Raw genomic sequence first — 22,311 nt, 5'->3', positions numbered from 1 at the left:
GTCTTTATTATATCCCCCGAAATGTTATTAATTCCAGGTACTTTTCTAGTTTTCAAATGTTGTATCTTATTTTAAATGTCGTTGTTATCACAGGTAAATTATAATACCTCATCTATCTGCACATTATCCTTGTAACCAACGATCTTTACATACTGCTGACTGAATACTTCTGCCTTTTGAAGATCCTCGCATACACACTCTCCTTGTTCATTAGTTATTCCTGGAATGTCGTTCTTGAAACACATTTTTGCCTTTAAGTACCTCTACATACATCTCCGGTTTTCAATAAAATATATATTCCTGCCAATTATGCTTGCCATCATGTTATCCTTAGCTGACTTCTTTGCTAGATTCAATTTCCTAGTAAGTTCCTTCAAATTCTTCTTCCTTCCACAGCCATTTCTAACTCTATTTCTTCCGACCTACACCTCCTTCTTAGTCTCATCACTTCTCTGTTATAACATAGTGCAGGGCCTCTCAAACGCCCCAAATCTCACGCTTGCAAATCGAGGCGCAGAGACTCCGTGCACTGTGCATCGGCCCGACTCGGCTCAACTCGGCTTGACTCGGATAGTGTAGTGTGCTGAGAGCGACGACGTTCGGTAATAGACGGCTTGTTTATCAATTAAATAGATAAGCGCAAGACAACGATATATTAATCGAGCAATCTGTTTGGAAGAAAGCAAAGACTTCCGAAAGTCCATTTCAATCGAACTGGGAACTTCCGTATTTTTTGTCAGTCGTGACGATTAAGCCAAATGCTTAAGCCATGGACAATAATTATGTGATAAGTTAATCAAAAAGATCTCTTTCCAATACAATTCTACGAGAATTTGTCGAAGGAAGATTTTCCTAAGCTGCATCGAGAAGCAGGTAAGATTATTTCTATGTTTGATTCCACAAGCATATATGAAAGGTATTTTTTCCTGTTTTGACTTGTACGAATTCTTGATTGCGTGCGAGTAGGCCTATTTCTAATTGTAATTTAAAGAATGCTCTCAGAATTGCTGTCAACGGGTCCCTTGTTCCAGGCATAACTGGTATCATTGCAAAGATAAAGGAAAGAAAGAGCTAGGGAAGATAAATTGTCTGCTCAAACCAAATTGAAGGAAGAGTGTTTTAACACCGGTAACATTGTCCCATACAACAGTGTCACCGCTCACCGCACATAAATATTTCGCTGTGAGGGGAGGATCAGCGACGTAGGTGGAGAAGGAGAAGACAGGCCGAACGAGTGAGGCAGGTGTAGGGGAAGTGGAGTGGGGGTTTGCACTCTGGTCAACCTAGTGAAGTCGTCTCCTGCACCTTGCGCAGTGCTGTGCACGGCTGCATGCACCCTGAGAGGCCCTGATATAGTGGATCTTTACCATACCTTACCACCTTTAACGGTACAAACCTGTTTTCACATTACACAACAATTGCTTTAAACCCATCTCGCAGTGTTTTTACATTTTTATTTACCGTTTTCCACCGATCATATTTACTTGATAACAACTCCCTCATGCCTGTTTCATCAGCCATATGGTACTGCCTAAAAATCCTACTTTCAACACCTTTATTTCTGTCACATTTATTTTTAAGTGTGGCAAAAAGAAAGCTTCGTGATCACTAATATCATCTACTATTTCGGTTCCTCTATAGAGCTCTTCTGTTCTTCAACATGTTAAATAATCTTCATAAACGTTGAATGTTATTGACTTACTTCACATTAACTACTTTTACGGTTTTCGGAGACCCCGAGGTGCTGGAATTTAGTTCTACGTTAGTTCTTTTACGTACAGTAAATCTACCGACACGAGGCTGGCGTATTTGAACACATTCAATTAAGACCGGACTTAGCCAGGATCGAACCTGCCTAGTTGGGGTCAGAAGGCCAGCACTTCAACCGGCTGAGCCTCTCAGCCCATCCTTCACAAACGTAATGCGTGCAGCAAGATGGATTTAATGGGGGTTTTTTTGTAGGAAATAGGGTTTTTAGGTACATTGTTTTCTTGTACAGTGAGAACGTGAATTAGACCCCCTACTGTAGATCTCAAGGCTGTTGATTGAAGGAGAGAGTTTCCATGTTCGATTTTTCCGCGACTCGAAGGGGAGCTCCGCTCTGTGGTAAGATGTTATTACATAGCTGACAAATCCATAGAAACTGAGAGTACGGGACCCGAGAGGTCCGTCCTAACATCTGGTCGACTTACTCTTCTCAGATTGAACTAGACTCCACCTTGGGCAAGGACCAGACTTCATCATTTCTCCCTCCTCTTTTATCTTACCCGCCTTCTTACCTTTTTGATTTGCTTCATCTCTCTGTCTCTTTCTCTGCAGCTTGTAACGTAATTGGATTAGCGAGCTCTCTTTCTCTCCTTCGAGTACAGACACAAAACCCATATCTTGCACCCGCGAGCTGTGAGGTCCTACTCAATTTTTCATAGCAAAGTGGTTTACTGCTACACAACGATCGTGCTATGTACTATAAGGCAAGACACGGCGAATAGACTTGGATGCTCTATATCCGCTAGCTTACGAATTATGTATGTGAAGCTGCTGTCAACATTGATACATAACTCAAGTAACCCTTCCAAGTTGTAAAATTGGTCTAGAAATTCTACGACGAACACTTCCTTATTCCATTGCAGTGTTCTCCTCTACTTGGTATCAATATTATATAGCGAAATAGCGGAAGACAAGCAGCTATATTTATAAATTAATAAGCCGAAGAAAGCTGAGTAGTGCGTCTAGAAGTAACCCGTAAATAAATCAGTATCACTTCGATATGGTTTGTGAAGTGAGGGATAAGGTATCTTGATATTTTCTGGCATGTTACCCTGCATACGAGAATGCTGAGTGTCATATTTTTATTAGTAACAACAATGTGATGTTAGAAATGTATTCCCTGAGTAGATGTTTTACTGAATATGTTTTAAATCCAATTAGGGAACATTGTCTTGGATATAAGGATATAGAGTGTTATTGATATACTCGTAAACCAGGTAGTTTTCAAAACGATCAATTTCCTTTTGATTTCAGGTAGGAAGATGAAATTGATTTCTAAATGTGAAGAAATTCAGAGAGATTTATTTATCAATGATACGTAACTTATTCTTTGTCAGGCATCACTCGTTTCCTCAATTTTGCTTGTTTCTGGCTTGAATGTTGGTTTACCATATGTTCGTTGAATATGCAGTACGTATTGCATCAGTGTATGTTTTTAGTGAAAAATGATCGGATTACGAAGTCCATCGTAGCCACGGAAGGGTAGTTCAGAAAAGAGTATGATGTGAGCGATCCTCTTACGAGAGACACGGTACTGGCTATAGTGAGAAAGTTGGAAGCAACGTGGTCTTTGTCGAGCCAATCTGAAACCATCGTACTTTTGGTTCGGCAGACTTGGCAGGAGACTCCTTTGGTTAGGTCTCCTAGGAAAGCGTTATGTCGTTTGTCTTAGGAGGCGAGGTATTCGTATTCCACCCGTAGAAGAGTAACCAAGGTAAAGAATTTGCGGCCATAGAAGATGACTGTCACTTGAGTTTAGAATGTGAATGTATTAATAATAATTTGTTCCTGAGTCTAGTGAATCCCATTATAAAGGGTGGTCGCAAAAAACGTGAACCAGCCTTGGCCACCGGTATGGCCGAAGGCTCAAAATCATTGAATCAAACGATCTTTACTGTGTGGACTAGCTATGAATTTTCATAATTAATACGAATACAATATATTTAACAAAACCAGACATTACTACTGAATGAGACTCCAGCTGTAAAGAAAACTAAAATAGCCAGACTGAGTTGCTTAGGCAGTGCTTAGACAGTTGCAGCACTCGTTTCTTAATCTCAAGTTGCCAGATTCGATCCTGGGGGTTTTGAAGGAAATCAAATATGTCAGTCTTGTATCAGTAGATTTACCAGCGCGTGAAAGAACAGCTGCGGGACAAAATTCCTGCACCTTGGAGTCCCAAAAACTGGCAAAGGCAGTTTGAGGGACGTTGAACCATCACCACTAGTATTACAAATTGAAATACGTGGGCTGAACAAATTCACATATACTACAGAAAACTAATTTACAGGCGCTCAAATATTACAATAATTACGGATATTCGGACTAATTTACTTTTCTTCAGTTAAATGTGTTGATGTTGATTATTGACCAAGGAGAAGGTAGTTTATTATTATAACTGCAGCGAAAATTAAGGAATCGATCATGAAGAAAAATATTTCATTTCTTTTTGTTAAGTTGTAGATAACTAGATGTTATAGTATGAACTCAGTACAAACAAATATCCTCACTAATTAATTATATCAACTGAAATAGACTTAATATATCAGTTTGAGCATGTGCTTTGTAAGAAACGCTGTATTTATCCAGGAAGCAGGTAGTTATGTGAGTTTTGTGGTAGGTAGTGTAGAATTCATAAATCGGTGAAGATTAAAATACCCAGGTATTTAAAAGTTGTGATTGTTTACAGAGGAAAGATATATTGAATTTAACAGCATGATCTAATGGAATCTGAAGTGTAAATTTTTACTGTGAGATGTTGAGGCGAACCACTTCAGATTTAAATCTAATTTTCTTCCAAATGTCTGCAGTTGAATGATGAGGTTGAGCACATCCCATGAAAGTTCCTGAAAACAGTAATTAAATTCGTGGCCAACCGGGTTTCTAGACAACTTCACTGGACTTCCATTATTTATTCACACAAGTATTTAGGCACACTTGACGCTGAGTGACTGTACAGGAGTTCCAATTCGCAACCGTGATTGGGAGCTGAGTGTCTGACTAATTGTGTTGTACGCCCAGCTGATTAATTACTTATCTATATATAGGATGAAACGCCTAAAACTTGCACTGCAAATATTTCTGAAATGGTAGGTACTTTGGTGTGCTGTTTTCAAAGAAGAGGCTCATAATTGTAGCCCATACACATATATTTAATAATTATTAGACTGTGTATTATTTTAGAAGTTAAATTTCTTTAAATGGAACAATACCTAATGACATTAACAAAATACAACTAGAGGAAATTGGAATGTTAATGGTGTCCTTCTTCAGGATTATAGAACAAGTATTTTATGAGCTATTACAGTTTGAAAATCGCGAATACCGACAGTTGTCTGCCCCATTCAATTGCGTTTTTACGAGGCTATGATATTGTTTGTTTCCTTTACAGTACACTGAATTCATTGAGACTTCCTTGTCAGTTAATTTGTGGTAGTTCTAGAAGAAGGACTTGGTGGAAATTGTGTTTACCATTGCTGAAAAGTCAACATGTTAATGGTGTATGGAGAGTGTTGGAAGAATGCTGTTCGTTATTCTACCCACATCTCTGAGGTTGCGGGTGCGAACTGTGTGACACATGCGCATTTGTCCCTGTTTAACGGCTGGATACCCTTCCTGACGCCAACCCTATATGGAGGGATGTAATCACTGTTGCGTGTTTCTGTGGTGCTTAGGAGTGTAGTGTGTTGTGTGTATATGAAAATGAACATGTTTGGACCAATAAAAATCAAGTCCCCGAGCAAGAAGAATTAATCAGACGCTATTAAAATCCCCGATCCAGCCGGGAAACGAACCCGGGACTCCTCCGTACCGAAAGCCTCAACGCTGACTATTATTATTATTATTATTATTATTATTATTATTATTATTATTATTATTACCGGGCGAGTTGGCCGTGCGGTTAGGGCCACGCAGCTGTGAGCTTGTATTCGTGAGATAGTGGGTTTGAACCCCACTGTCGGCAACCCTGAAGATGGTTTCCCATTTTCACACCAGGCACATGCTGGGACTGTACCTTAATTAAGGCCACAGCCGCTTCCTTCCCACTCCTAGGCTATTCCTATCCCATCGTCGCCATAATACCTATCTATGTCGGTGTGACGTAACACAACTTCTAATATTAAAAATTATTATTATTATTATTATTATTATTATTATTATTATTATTATTATTATTATTATTATTATTATTATTCAAGTTGAACTGAAGCATGACGAATTTGCGTTGGTACCTGAGGACTTACATCAGCCTGCAATTTGTTTAGTTTTACCACCAATTAAAAAGGTTCCATTGCCTCCGAGAATTAACCGCGAATATTACAACTTTCAAAATGCTGATTTTTGCAACTGTTTTTGATAATCAGCTATCATCTAAACCTGTTAGCGGAAAAATATTTTGAAGTATACAGTATTTTACACCTAGGACATAAAAGATGACCCCTCTCGTGAAATGACAACTTCGTACACCAAACGGTTTTGGAGGGATGAATAATTCAGTTTATGGAGCTAACCTCATTTGACACTTTAGCGGTGGAACGTTTAAGAATATTTCCTGTTTTACACCTAGTATTTAAAATATATACCACTATTTTGAATTTTGTCTTCGTACGTTAAACCGTTTAAGATTCTGATATACCTGTACCCTAATAAATATAATTGAACTCCTTTTTCAATCTCCCTCCCACCAAGTGATTTTCCGAAAACAAAAATTTTGTGTTACTTTATATTTGAAAGATCAAAAATACAAATTTTCTCGTCTATAGCATGTTACTTTTTTTTAGATATACTCGTTTGATGAATTCACCTCATTTGTCACTCCTGTTCACCACCCCTTAAGTAGATTTTCGAAAAGCAAAAAAAAAAAAAAAAAAAACTTGTTTCTTTATTTTTAAAGGAGATTCCAAATACCAGTTTTTATGACTGTAACATCTTCAGTTTTTTGAGATATAAGTATCCACATAAAAGGTATTCAAACACTTTTTACACCTTTTTCCCCTCCCTTAACAGGATGTTCCGAAAACAAAAAGAATACGTGATTCTTTATTTTCAAAGCAGATTCCAAATACCAATTTTCATGTCTTTAAGTAAACTGTTCAGTTTTCTATATATAGATACACTCATTTTAAAATTTCACCCATCTTCCCATCCCCTTAGCGACGGAATATCAAAAAATGCTCCTTTAGTGAGCACCTACATTGTAATGAATGTATCCCCAAAATTTAATTTCTTTATGTCCGGTAGTTTTGGCTCGGCGTTGATGAGTCAGTCAGTCAGTCAGTCAGTGAGTCAGTCACTCAGTCAGGACAAGTTATTTTATACGTATAGACATATTCATAATTTTGAAAATGGAGTTAAGAATAATATTATTCAGTTTTGGACGTATGTTAAAAGTAAACAGGTTCATGTGGCAACTCATTTCTACTGAATGAAAAATTATTATACTCCTGGAAACATTGCGGACGGGTTTGCCGAGTACTTTTCATCGGTGTATGTCAACACGGATTTCACTTATAACGTGGAGCATCTCTATTTATATGAAGTTTCTGTTCTTCTCAAGGTCGATAAATTGAACATCACTCAGATAACGGTAGATGAAGTAAGAATAGTTATTTAAGAAGTCCAGTGGACCTGACATTCCAGCATACATAATCAAGGGCTGTGCTGATATACTGGTTGCTCAATTAATCTTTATAATCTATCATTATTTAAAGACATACTGCTTCCCGAAAAATTGTAAAATGGAAAATACAACTCCAATCCTAAAGGGAGGGAACTCAGAGATGATAGCAAACTATCGCCCTGCTTCAGTAATTAATGCTATAGCGAATGTATATCGGAACATACTGTATTATAGAATTTATGACCATATTAACGTAGAGCTATCACAATGTCAGCATGGCTTCATGCCCGGTGGATCTGTCATTACTAACTTACTGGGTTTTACTCAAGAGGTTTACAATGCATTAGACACTAAAAGAAGAACCGATGTAATATACATGGATCTAGAAAAGGCCTTTGATAAGGTGGATCATAAAATTATTTTGACAAAGCTGCATCAGTTTGGAGTTTCTAAACTATAACTTCAATTATTAATGAGTTCCTATTTAAAATATAAGCAGCAGTCTGTTTGTATCAAAAGTGAAATTTCACATAATTTTCTTAGTTCTTCTGGCCTGCCACAAAGGTCCAATCTTGGGCCTCCTCAGTTTCTAATTATGGTTAATGATTTGCCTGGAATAATTCGTTCCTCTGATTGTTTGTTGTTTGCTGACGACGTTAAGTTATATAAGACGATATACAAACACAGTGCCGTGAATTATTTGCAACAAAATATTAAACCTTACTGGACAGTAATAAAGAATCTTAGGAAGGGAGGAAGAAAGGAAATTAAGTGTTTTGGGTCATTCAGGTGAACTCATAATAGATCTCAGGGAATCACTGGACAGGTGGAGGGAATATTTTGAAAATCTTTTCAAAGTAAAAGGAAATTTTCATAGTGGTGTCGCCAACAACGGAGCTCATGGCGAGGAGGAAAGTGATGTTGGTGAAATTACGCTTGAGGAAGTGGAAAGGATGCTGAATAAACTCCATTGTCATAAAGCAGCAGGAATAGATAAAATTAGACCTGAAATGGTGAAGTATAGTGGGAAGGGAGGGATGATATTGGCTTCATAGAATAATAAGATTAGCATAGAGTGTTGGTAAGGTACCTTTAAATTGGACAAAAGCAGTAATTGCACCTATCTATAAGCAAGGGAACAGAAAGGATTGCAACAACTATCGAGGTATCTCGTTAATTAGTATACCAAGCAAAGTATTCACTGGTGTCTTGGAAGCGAGGGTGCAATCAGTGGTTGGGAGGAAGTTGGACGAAAACCAGTGTGGTTTCAGATCACAGAGAGGCTGTCAGGATCAGATTTTCAGTATGCGCCAGGTAATTGAAAAATGCTACGAGAGGAATAGACAGTTGTGTTTATGTTTCGTAAATCTAGAGAAGCATATGACAGAGTACCGAGGGAAAAGGTGTCCACCCTACTGGGGGACTATGGAATTAAGGGTAGGTTATGAAAATCAATAAAAGGCATTTATGTTGACAATTGGGCTTCAGTGAGAATTGATGGTAGAATGAGTTCTTGGTTCAGGGTACTTACAGGGGTTACACAAGGCTGTAATCTTTCACCTTTGCTGTTCGTAGTATGCATGGATCATCTGCTGAAAGGTATAAAGTGGCAGGGAAGGATTCAGTTAGGTGGAAGTGTAGTAAGCAGTCCGGCTTATGCAGACGACTTGGTTTTAATGGCAGATTATGCCGAAAGCGTGCAGTCTCATATCTTGGAACTTGAAAATAGGTGCAATGAGTATCGTATGTAAATTATCTCTTCGAAGACTAAATTGATGTCAGTAGGTAAGCAATCCGCGAGAACTGAATGTCAGATTTGTGATACAAAGCTGCAACAGGTAGATAATTTTAAGTATTTAGGATGTATGTTCTCCCAGAATGGTAATATAGTAGGTGAGATTGAATCCAGGTGCAGTAAAGCTAATGCAGTGAGCTCGCAATTGGGAACAATAGTATTTTGTAAGAAGGAAATCAGCTCCCGAACGAAACTATCTTTACATTTGTCTGTTTTCAGACCAACTTTGCTTTACGGGAGCGAAAGCTGGGTGGCCTCAAGATATCTTATTCTTAAGTTAGAAGTAACGGACATGAAAGTAGCGAGAATGATTGCTGGTACAAACAGGTGTGAACAATGGCAGGAGAGTATTCAGAATGAGGGTATAAAGACTAAGTTAGGAATGAACTCGATAGATGAAGTTGTACGCCTAAACCGGCATCGGTGGTGGGGGTCATATGAGGTGAATGAAGGAGGATTGGTTACCTAGGAGAATAATGGACTCTGTTATGGAGGATAAGAAACGTAGAGGGAGACCAAGACGACGATGGTTAGACTCGGTTTCTAACGATTTCAAGATAAGAAGTACAGAACTAAATGAGGCCACAGCACTACTTGCAAATAGAGGACTGTTGCGACACTTAGTAAATTCACAGAGGCTTGCAGACTGAACACTGACAGACATAACGGTCTATAACGATGATATATGTATGTTTGTATGTATGCATGTATATATCAATAATACTATATAATGGTGTGGTAGCAATAAATTATTCCTAAATGCTAAGAAATGTAAAGTTCTTTTAATACCAGGAAAAGGGAATATATAAATCCGGCATATGATGTTGGTGAAACAACAATTGAAATTTAATTGTCTATTAATGATTTAAGAATTAAATTCGAAGCAAATTAACTTTAATGGACATATTGCAAAAGTATTGAGTCTATCTAACAAGAGGATTGGTTTTATTAGTAGAAATTCCAAATAATTTACTCAACCGGAAGTAAATGTTAAGTTGTATACAAGTTTAGTACGAAGAAAGTTAGGATATTCATCGGTAATCTGGGGCCCAATTTGTAAGGACCAAGCAGGTCACATTAAGACTGCACAAAATAAATTTCTAAGATATTTGTATTATAAAACTTTCACTATATTTTGTCCATTGAACATTTCAATCCGGTTTTTAGAAATTTGTTCAATTTCATGTCTTTGAAATACAGGAGAACTTTAATTTCGTTACAGATATTGAGGAAAATTTTGAATTGAAAAAACGACTGTCAAGAATTACTTACCTTCATCCCATTTCATGTACCACAAGTATCTTCACGTCAGCAAGTACTATTTCACATCCCAATATCTAGAAGCGTTCATCAGTCTAATTCACCACTAGTTAAAATATTATCGGTTTATAATTCAGTTAGTGCACAAGTTGAATTATTTGCTGGGGCTAGGTTGTTCAATAAGCAAATAAAAGCTAATCATTGTTAAATTCCTTTTTGCTGGAATCCTAGGTAATCATAAGGTTTTTTTGTTGGTGTTCGTTTTCCTAACTTCACTAATTTTCTGTGGCTGATGTATAAAAGCAAAGCTAACTCATCTCCGTACAGGCCATGAAGGCCCTGGGAGTGGTGAAAGGTAAAGGCGTTTACTGTTCGTAACCTCGGCACTTGATGGGGTAGACTGGTTAGCTCTACGCCCGGCCGCCTTTGCCCCCAGGAATTAACCTGGTACTAATTTTTGTGCAGGCTGCGTGAACCTCAGGGCGGCCAAATGCACCTCCGGAAGTGGAAATCACGAATTTCAAGCATACAGCCTGGCTGGGGACTGAACAGGAGTAGAGAGCTAAGATAGCGAAATCTTGTGGATAGGTAAAGACAGGTGGTTTCAGTGAGCACTTGGTACACCAAAGTAGTCGCATGGAGTCTACGTCTGCCATTCAGTGGAAACCAAGGCAACTGTCTATAGAAGTATGTCGAATGCATACCTGATACATACATTTTGGACACGTTGCATTAACATACCCTGCTCATTATTTATATCAATAAAAACTGTATCGCAGTATTCGCGAATTGGAAACAAAAGTGACTGAATGGGCTTTATTTCCAGGGGCCAAGGAAGTATTTCTTTTCTCGGCCAATTTATATTATTCAGCTAATAATTCGGACAGAATGGGTGGAGTTGGCTTCAAGTTAAAGAACAGCACGATGGGCGATTTAATATGGAAACACAAAATAATATAACAATGTTAGCCTTTCTTGACTACTTTCGTCATACGGGATCCGCCAAAAAAAAAAAAAAAAAAAGAGGACAGCAGAGCGCCCCAAGACCTGTCACCACAAACGTGAATCATTTATGACTTCTCTAACAGTTGTTACGTGTCTGGTTATGGAATAATGGTTCCTTATACGAAGAGCGTACTCTATTGTCTTGCACTTTATTTTTTTCTACCCAAATGAAGTACATTACACATCAGTTGTTACGTCCACCTCCTCAACATAATCTCCTTGTAACTGTATGCACTTTTGCTATCGATGGGTCAGTCTCTACAGACCTTCCTGAAACCATTCTTTCGGAGTGCTGGCTTGACAGCTGTGTACAGGTCTGCAAAATCCGCAAACCCGCGAGCACGCAGATGTTTCTTCATGTTCCCGAGCAGGTGATAATCACATTTCTTTGACGGTGGTCAGCCCCTATGCTTCCATTGCATCGATTGTTGTTTCGTTTGTGGCTCATGGTAATGGAGCCATGTCTCATCACCAGCCACATGCCTAGCCATTAAGTCGGCTGGATCTTGATCATGGCGTTGCAAGAGATCTCTGCACACGTCCACATACCTCTGATTTTCGTCTGCAGACAACAGTCTAGGCACCCACGTGGATGACACCATAACCAACTGTAAGTGGTCGTGTACGATCCGATGCAGGGTGTTTCGGCTAATTCCCGAAGCTGCCTCTATTTCCGTAAATGTGATGAATTTGTTTCCTTAGATGGCCTTTTCGAACCGGGCAAGTTTGCTGGTGTTGACACTGTCATATTCCTTCCAAAACTGGTTCCCTTGTTCACCGATGTGCGCCCTGTTTTCCAACCTTCCGCCCAGTTGTAAACTGTTTTCCGTGACGGCGCCTGTTCTCGACAGACTGCCACCAAGCGCCGATGCATTTCTGCAGTGGTCACGCCTTCTTTCCATAGGAACCAAGTCGTATAGCACTGCGCCTGACGGTTGCTTTCCATGTTGTCTGCTCCTACGCTGACAGTGTCGTTATGAAATGGCTGTGACGAGTGCATTCGTTGGCCCCTGTGCGTGTGCTGGCACCAAACGGTGGAGCAAGACACTAGTTACACGTCACCATCTTCAAACGTGAAATGTGAACCATACCCGGACGTACAAAAATAAAGTTTAAAAGAACATAGTACTCCCTCGTAACTTCGAAGATGCCGCACGGGATCCGAAACAGTGGTCTGGGTAGTCTACAGAGATCCCATTATCACCTCATTTTTGCCGTTTTGGTCGTGCCAGAGATTTAAACCTCCAACGACAATTTACTGTTATTCAGTCTGACACCAATACGTGTTTTGCAAAGGACACAAAATAGCTCACAAATTATTTGAAAAAGAAGAGTTGAATTATCGGTTTCGTAAAAAAATAACAATGTGCATAATAATATGAACGTGTTTATGTTCCTGGGAGTAAATTTAATACGTACTATGTTTTCCGTACAAATTGTTCCGTATTTTTGCCACTGGAAGTTTCACAAACGAGGTAACAATTTTGTCTTGAATATATTTTCTCTCCAGTCTGTACGATTGCCTCCATTCGACAAAATTTCTGCGGATGGTCTATCTAGCACCCAGAAGTAGTCCTTACTCGAATTTTTCTGACGCTCTAGGCTCTCCTCTGGAAGCAGGATATTGTTGGTGCATGTATATTCTGTTTTTCTTTATCTCTGCCATATGGCTGGGAAAGAGAGTCTTCAAAACTTATCGCGGAAAAATCATTCACCCTTCTGCAGCGAAACTTTCGAGATGGCCTAATTTAAAATCTATTCCCGTACACTTCCTGCTTCCCAGATCTCATGGACCCTTTATATGGATATGTTGAAAGAGCAAGTTTTCGAGAAGGAGGCCACATCAACAAACATTCCCGAACTACATGAGAAGATAGTGTAGTTTGTTGTGTTCTTATAGCGATCATTTTTCGTCAACATGTTCAACAATCTTCAGAAACGTTATGTAAAATGTGTGGCATGCGGTCGTACACATTTTTAACACATACTGTACCAACACATTTAGACTGCATTCCAGTATCGTTTGTTTTGTTGTATATAGTAGTTCGAGAGGAACCAGATCGTTTATTGTGTTTTTGATAGGAGGGCACTAAATTGTGAGGAAAGGTAATCCGGTACACCTGAATTGAGAACTCCGGCGGAATTGACGCAGTGATAATTGTACAAAACATAATTATCAAAATTAAGTTCACCATTTGCCCCTTTTTGTTAAGAAATATCACATGAAGCCACCCGACCTGCATTGTTATTTTCATTTCAGCTGTTTTCCAAAGGTAACATCAAGGTTCTGTGGCAATCCTGCCATTGCCCGTTAATGCGATAGCCTATTCACACACACACACACACACACACACACACACACACACACACACACACACACACACACACACACACACACACACACACACACACACATCCTGTGATAGATCTGAAGCTCGATTGTAGTAACAATTAATTTCCGCTCTTGTTTTAATCTCATCCCTTCCTAACTAGAAGTCAAAGGTCAAAACATATGGTCCCCCTCCCTGCATACGTCTGCTCTGCGCGCAGTACTGTTAGTCCATGGTAGAAAAGCATGGAAGTTACTCCAAAAGACATAGATGCATACGTTACTCGGGAAAGAAATTACTAATATAGTTACTTATCATTTAACTGATCGATACTGTTCTGTTCATAGCTTCCTTTGAGGTTTTGGACTCAATCCGAATTCATTTTGAAAAACGCTGGAATTATTACAGGCGATTTTATTAAGTATATATATATAGTCCACCTCTGTGGTGTAGTGGTTGGTGCGAATAGCTGCCACCTCCGGAGGCCCGGGTTCGATTCCCGGCTCTGCCACAAAATTTGAAAACTGGTACGAGGGCTGGAACGGGGTTCACTCAGCCTCGAGAGTTCAACTGAGTAGAGGTGGGTTCGATTCCCGCCTCAGCCATCCTGGAAGTGGTTTTCCGTGGTTTCCCACTTCTCCTCCAGGAAAATGCCGGGATAGTACCTAACTTAAGGCCACGGCCGCTTCCTTCCCTCTTCTTAATCTATCCCTTCCAAACTTCCCATCCCCCCGCAAGGCCCCTGTTCAGCATAGCAGGTGAGGCAGCTTGGGTTAGGTACTGGTCATCCTCCCCAGTTGTCTCCCCAGACCCAGAGTCTGAAGCTCCAGGACACTGCACTTGAGGCGGTAGAGGTGGGATCCCTCGCTGAGTCCGTGGGAAAAGCCGACCCTGGAGGGTAAACAGATTAAGAAAGAAAGAATATATATGTGTCTGCGTTTGTGTTCGGGGGGGAGGGCAAAATTTGCTCTCTACAGTTTGTAATAATAATAATAATAATAATAATAATAATAATAATAATAATAATAATAATAATAATAATAATAATAATAATAATATGGCTGTTGCTAGCTTGGTGACATCCTGGTAAGCCAGACCCCAACCAACGGGAGGTGGCTGGCGTCTGCCGTTGATTGATGGTGTTACTTGAAGTGAAACTTTATTTAGAGGATTCATAGCTATTCATTCATCCTACTCACAGGTCTCATTACCCAATCACTAATATTTTTGAAGAAAATCATTCATTCACTGAGCATAGTATCTAAGCACCGGGCTAGTTGGCCGTGTGTAACCACGCAGCTGTGAGCTTGCATCCGGGTTATAGTGGGTTCGAGCCCCACTGTTGGCAGTCCTGAAGATGGTTTTCTGTGGTTTCCCATTTTCAAACAAGGCACATGCTGGGGATGTACCTTAATTATGGCCATGGCTGATTCCTTCCCACTCCTAGTCCTTTCATGTTCCACCGTCGCCATAATACCTACAGTATCCGTGTTGACCCGACGTAAAGAAAGTTGAAAAAATGTGTCTAAGCAGTTAAATCATTTGAACTTACTGTAACTACTGAGCGAGTAGCAACGGGGATAATCAATCGACGAGAAGGAATTGCGTTTAATTCTGATTAGCGTCATCATTGTTGATATTGAGTTTTAATGTCTCTATTCCGATTTTTAAAAGAAAATTCGTAGAAATATTATTGGTTAAAATCTGCCCGCGGGGGAAGATATTAGATAATACCTGTTGTTTGACGCATTTGATATAGTTACTATTTTGCCAAATTTTAGTGTTTATGGTTGAATTACTCATAGTTTGTACAATATTCAGCTTTTGTTACACCATCCATTAGATCATAGAACAATATTCAACAATATTGTTCAATATTGATGAGTACTCGCCGCAAAATTATAGAAATATTTTAAAAATCTATTAAAAACGAATTAGTTATTTATCTGCTGCGTACAAAAAGCCGAACTTCAGCGAACGAATCCAATGTTTCTGAACATGGCCATGGCGCTTTTGTTTTTTAAAAGTAAAATAAAAGTAGTATTTAGTCAACTTTTCTCGTATTTTAAATGAAGTCCGCCTATGTGGTGTAGTGATTAGTGTGATTAGCTACCACCCCCAGAGGCCCGGCTTCGATTCCCGGCTCTGCCACGAAATTTGAAAAGTGGTACGAGGGCTGGAATGGGGTCCACTCAGCCTCTGGAGGTCAACTGAGTAGACGTGGGTTTGATTACCACCTCACCCATCCTGGAAGTTGTTTTCCGTGGTTTCTCACTTCTCCTCCAGGCAAATGCCGGTAAGGTACCTAACTTCAGCCCAAGGTCGCTTCCTTCCCTCTTCCTTGTCTATCACTTCCAATCTTACCATCCCCCCGCAAGGCCCCTCTTTAACATAGCAGGTGAGGCCTCCTGGGCGAGGTACTGGGCATCTTCCCCAGTTGCATCCCCCGACCCAAAGTCTCACACTCCAGGACACTGGCCTTGAGGCGGTAGAGGTGGTATCCCTCGCTGAATCCGAGGGGAAAACCAACCCTGGAGTGTAGGCAGATTAAGAAAGGAAAGAAAGAAAGAATTCAGTATTTAGACTACGCAAGGAATCCTTTCGACGATTTTATGCTCACCTATAGCTTGAAGACTTTTTGAGTTGTTAAGCATGAAACTGATATATTCTGCACAGTGATGCAATGTATATTATATACCGGGAATCTCACAGTTCATTAAGCAGAAAGAGATTATGTGTAAAACTATGTACAATGGCATACACCAGTCCCCAGGCATTATGGTGAAATAACCTGTAATATAGTATTTGTTTATTTGTGGAGGGTTAATCCAACGGGAACATATATATTAGCTGCTAATCCTACATGTTCCATGCATAATACATAATTTGACGTTATACATCCATTCGAGTTTTATTATGTGAAATTTAAATTATACAGCACTGTGCTGAAATGCATCGCATTCTGCGCCTGATGAGGTATTCACTTTCCACCTCCGTGTGTGATTTTCTCTTGTATGCTTCGTCTGTCCGTTGAGGAGGATCCTGACACAAAGTAAGTAAAAGCAATGCCAGATTCAGCTAGGGGCTCTGAGTTCACGAGCCCATGATCCTTTGGCCTTCAGCATGGCAGGTCATTTCCACAGCATCCACCCACAGGAGATGCGGTACTAAATGTTTAAGAAAGCCCGTATTTTTCCTTACTATATTAAACATTACCATATCACATTCAAGAGAAGAAAATTGTTCTTTGTCGTCCTACAGTACTGTATTTCAGCTAGAAATTCAAATTTGAGGAAGTTTATTTCTGAGATCTTAAGAAGTGTTTCAAATAATCGTCCGTCAGAAAATCACGCGCACAGCACTTTGGGTCACAATATTATTTGTAGCAAAATGACATGAATGTAATTAAATAACGTGTGTTCATAGGAAGAAAAAACGTGAGTAAAGAGGACGTGTCGTATCTCTTACGTATCCTCATAAATTTCCGTTTAGTTATGGGTTAATACGAGGGCTGTACATAAAGCACGTGGCAATATATTACGTGAAATTATGAAATTGTGTGAAATTTAAATTATACAGCACTGCGCTGAAGTGAATCGCATTCTGCGCCTGATGAGGTATTTAATGAAATAAGTAAAATTGCATTACATTCATTCAGTGTAGTCATCTGCAAAGTCTATTACACTTTTCCCAGTGTCAGGAAGCCGTTAGGGACCGTCGGCAAGTCGTTCTGTGTAATGACAGCAACGGAGCACCCTACTGCGTGTAGTACAGATACCATGTCAGAAAATCGGCGGCTTAGGAGGGGTTCTTTCAATTTTGGAAACAGGTTGAATTCACAATAACTCATGTCCGGTGAGTATGGAGAGTGTTCCAAGACCTCTCAATGCCACCGTTGCAATAAGAGCTTGACAACGTGCGTTGTCATGCAACACGATAGGGCGATCATCTCGCAATGAACGTGAACGTTTGTGCCATATCGCAGATATCGCTCCAGAAATCGGCAATATTAGTCACTGTTGAAGATTTGTCCCCCAGGCACAGCATGCGTAAGAATAACACCCTCCTGGTCGTGTGCCAGATTCAGCATAAGGTTACCAGACTGGGTTCCTGTCGAAATTTCTGGGTGACGCCATTCATTCGATTGACGCTTTAATTCAGCCACGTAGGCTCGTGTCCAAGTCTTCTCAATGGTGACAATACGGTGCAGAAATGAGTCTCCTCCTTTGCAGTACCTGTCCACGTGAATGCCAACCAGTGCATACCGGTGCCATTTTAGTACGTCGGTGAGTTGATGTAGAACCGCACGGGACGCACTTTTTCTCATGTTAAGACATTTCTTCAATATACTCCACACCACTTGATGACTAAGACCAAACTCTACGGATAATTCCCGGACAGTTCATCGATGGTCTACTGAAATGAGATCACTCAAGTTATTAATCAGATCTTGAGAATTGGACTGCCGACTAATGCGGTGTAAATCCGCAGTATCCTTCTGTCACGCACGGTACGCGTTGATCCATCGTGCAACGGTTCTATACGGCAATGCCTTCTCGCCACATGCTTCATATAATCCTAGATAATATTCTGATTTATTTTTGCCAAGGACAATCTCGGTTTGAATCCATGAACGCTGATCACCCTTTGAAAGCGTGCTTTAGAGCGGTGAAATCGATACTCTTCACCTCAACGCCACACATCAATAACACTCCCAACTGGATGCCCGTCAAATGTACACTACATACGACACCTGACCTATTTGCGCAATCCCAATCTCCTGCGAGAGTCTGGACTACGTTGCCACTGCTTAATTTACAGCCCTCGTATAGCAGCTATGGAAGAACTTCCGGAAGTGACATTCCCTACTCCTCACAGACATTCCAGTAATATTTGTTATAGAACAACATAAAGCTCTCCCAATAAAGCACGACACACTCACCTATAGTCACCTTCAGATGTCAAAATTAGTTAACACCAACTACATCTATTTGCAATACTATTTTGTTATTCTTCCATAGTTTATCCCGTACTATGTAGGGACGCTGTTCCGAATGAGTCCCTTCCATCGATTTCTGTCCTAGACTACTTCAGTACTTAGATTTTTCCATTAGCTCCTCTCATACCAGGTCCATCGCGTGTAATTATTTTGCCGACGTAGGCATTATCCCTTCTCATTAGATGGCTAAACCTCTTAATCTTATCTTCCGAATCTTTGCCCCATTGTTGGTAGCTTTCAGAGCGTCCGGTGCATGGTCTTGGTGGTGGCGATGCCTTCTGGAGAAACCACACATTCATTTAAGAATCCTAGCCTCTACTACCTCTAACCTGATGATTTCGTTCTTCAGTAGAGGCACCGTTTCAATTGCGTGCGGTATAGCTAATCTGACAGCTGTTCTATAATGTTTTTATTTAAGTTTTATCGACACCTTCCATCGCAGAGGACTCCTGACATCTCTATTTAATTTATCCATACTGCTTGGATTCTATAGGACACTTCCATTGCAAAATCTCCATCCTGTTGTATAATCGATCCCCAGCAACCAAACTCAGTAACAGATTTGGTAGCATCACCTTACAATTCCAGAGCTGACACTTGCCCTTCGTCTGTTCTACAGTATAGATACTAGGTTTTGATTCAGCACAGAAGATTTCTCCAATCTGTCTACTTGCTTGCGACTATTTCTTAAATGAGCACACAGCGCGATATCATCTTCGTATAACATGGTCCTCATACAGTGTGATTCAGCAGCCTCTTCCAATATCGTTTGTTGCAGCTAACGTGCACATGGTTATAGAAGTGCTATTCCCCCGCAGGCGTACTGTATCGTACGAATGTTTAGTGAGCACATTTTGCACACGATTCTGAACTCTAGCAAAATTTTATATTATCCGTTCGCAAAACATGACGCTCTGAAATCATGTAGCAACGTCCTTTTACCATGTAACTATGTCAATGTGCCGTGCCTCCTGACCGAGTGCAACGAAGAGGGGAATCAATGCATAAAACTAGGTAACAGTGCAGTAATTAATGTCTTAAACACCGAACCGGATGGCGTATGCACTCTGCTCTCGTCGTACTACTAACATGTTTACAGCAATGCAGCGTAGCAGATGTGGTTAGGCGTTCGCCTAGCAATCGACGGAATGTGCCGGTGTCGGTTCGAATCCTGCATCGTTCAAATACTTTTTCATCGGTATGATATATGAATACGTAAACACAAGCCCACATTTGACATACTCATAATCATCATCATCATCACTTTACCCTCCAGGGTTGGCTTTTCCCTCGGACTCAGCGAGGGATCCCACCTCTACCGCCTCAAGGGCAGTGTCCTGGAGCTTCAGACTTTGGGTCGGGGATACAACTGAGGAGAATGACCAGTACCTCGCCCAGGCTGCCTCACCTGCTATGCTGAACAGGGGCCTTGTAGAGGGATGGGGAGATTGGATGGGACAGGCAAGGAAGAGGGAAGGAAGCGGCCGTGGCCTTAAGTGAGGTACCATCCCGGCATTTGCCTGGAAGAGAAGTGGGAAACCACGGAAAACTACTTCCAGGATGGCTGAGGTGGGAATCGAACCCACCTCTACTCAGTTGACCTCCCGAGGCTGAGTGGACCCCGCTCCAGCCCTCGTACCACTTTTCAAATTTCGTGGCAGAGCCGGGAATCGAACCCGGACCTCCGGGGTGGCAGCTAATCACGTTAACCACTACACCACAGAGGCTACTTTGACATATTCAAACAGCATAATGACGCTGTTATTCATCTTGTGCCCTGCGCATACACCGCTGGAAGGGCCTGAATGTACTGTAATCTCTGCTGTCATTTGGCATGTTTACCACATAGGAATACGTTGACATGCTCTTCATTTATGGGGAAGCAAGACAAATCGCGTGCGAGGCACCAGGAACTGTATCCCGACAGGCGACACCCGGCTGCTACGATATTCCGCCGTGTTGAAAGACGCCTAAGGACAAAAGGCGTGATTTCCAACCAGCCGCCAGCCCGCGATATGCCTGTTACATCGGGTGAAACAGAAGAGGCCGTTCTGGAGGCAGCACATAATAATCCACACATCAGTACAAGGGCGACTGCACGACAGGTGAACACCACCTAGTCGTCCGTCTGGAGAATACTGCATGAACATAATTTCACCCATACCATCTTCAGCTACACCAAGAAATCCATGGTCCATTTTTCTAAGCTCGAATGGGGTCTGTCGGTGACTATTAGGCAGGCTGCACAATGATGCAGCATTCGTATCAGTTCTGACCGGGGCGAATGACTCATTGTAATTACGCTAATTTTCCATTTGGAAAACATTTCTACGCTCATATCATCTACAACGAAGATTCTGATTAAATATTACTATTCTTTCAAAAAATAGGTTTATCTAGCAAACGACTGCCTTTCACTGCATCTATGTTGAGTTAAGATACGCGTTTAATCACAGCACCTTCTCGAATTTGGCTGTGTCCCCCATAGTTTACTCCCGCCATCCATACGCAACCCTCACTCTACTCACAAGCCGTGCGCCACAGTTCTCTACCCGCACATCTAGTCGCGTAGTGGGGGACATGCCGAGCATGCTGGTGCCTAAATAATTCAACCTCAGTTCAAGGAAAAGCGATCAGAGGGCGAAATCTGCACATTGTGTGCTAGTGAGTGAGTACCGAGACACTGTAATAGGTGGTCATTGGAGAGCGGCAGCATTAGACACGTGCAACTTGAATGTGGTGTCGGCTTGCCTACTAACATGGTTTGCATCTCGTTCTCCACTGAAGAAATCTGTTTCATCGACACAGAATCTTAGCTGCACGCTCACGTAACCTCAAATCACACTGTACAGTGATATCAAGCTATCGTCCCGCACTGAATTTATGCCGTGTTATTTGCGTTTTGGCGTGGATTACTGTATAAAGTACAGTATTTATAGATCTTTCGATACTTAGCTAGCCCACACTAAACGCCTTCGTTTGATATGGTTGGCACTGTTTCACAACCCGTGAAGCTCAAACTGAGGATAATAATCCCGTCTTTGTATGTCTAAGAAATTTACATAATTCGGAAGCTGCCACATAAAAAAACGTAGCAAAATGTTTCTAAATAATTTTATGTAGTCAAGCACGGTATTTCAGTACATTGCCTCCATTTATCACCACACACAGAAATAATATTTACGGCCGTTTAACGTGCAGATAGCAACTTGTCACCTCCAAGACTGACCAGGGTGCGCGTTTGTCTGCCCTATTTATTTAAAACTGGCACAAGATGGCTGACCCTAGAAACCTCACAGACAGGATATCAATGTATTCCATTGATAACACGAATATCAGTGAAGCATTGCGTTCGAGAGTTAGCTGAGGTAATCTCATGTGTCTTGATTGTATAAGGAAATGAGTTCGATCTTAAACTTCTTGCAATTGCCCAAAGAGTCATGCCTGCATTTGAGGCAATCGGGGGAATTCCCGTACCAGGCCATGTGTTCTGTGTATCGCGCGGGGACGCTTCCTTTATGTGATAGTATCACAA

Source organism: Anabrus simplex, chromosome 1, assembly GCF_040414725.1.
Source record: "Anabrus simplex isolate iqAnaSimp1 chromosome 1, ASM4041472v1, whole genome shotgun sequence".
NCBI lineage: Eukaryota > Metazoa > Arthropoda > Insecta > Orthoptera > Tettigoniidae > Anabrus > Anabrus simplex.
Note: the sequence above shows the minus strand (reverse complement) of the source record.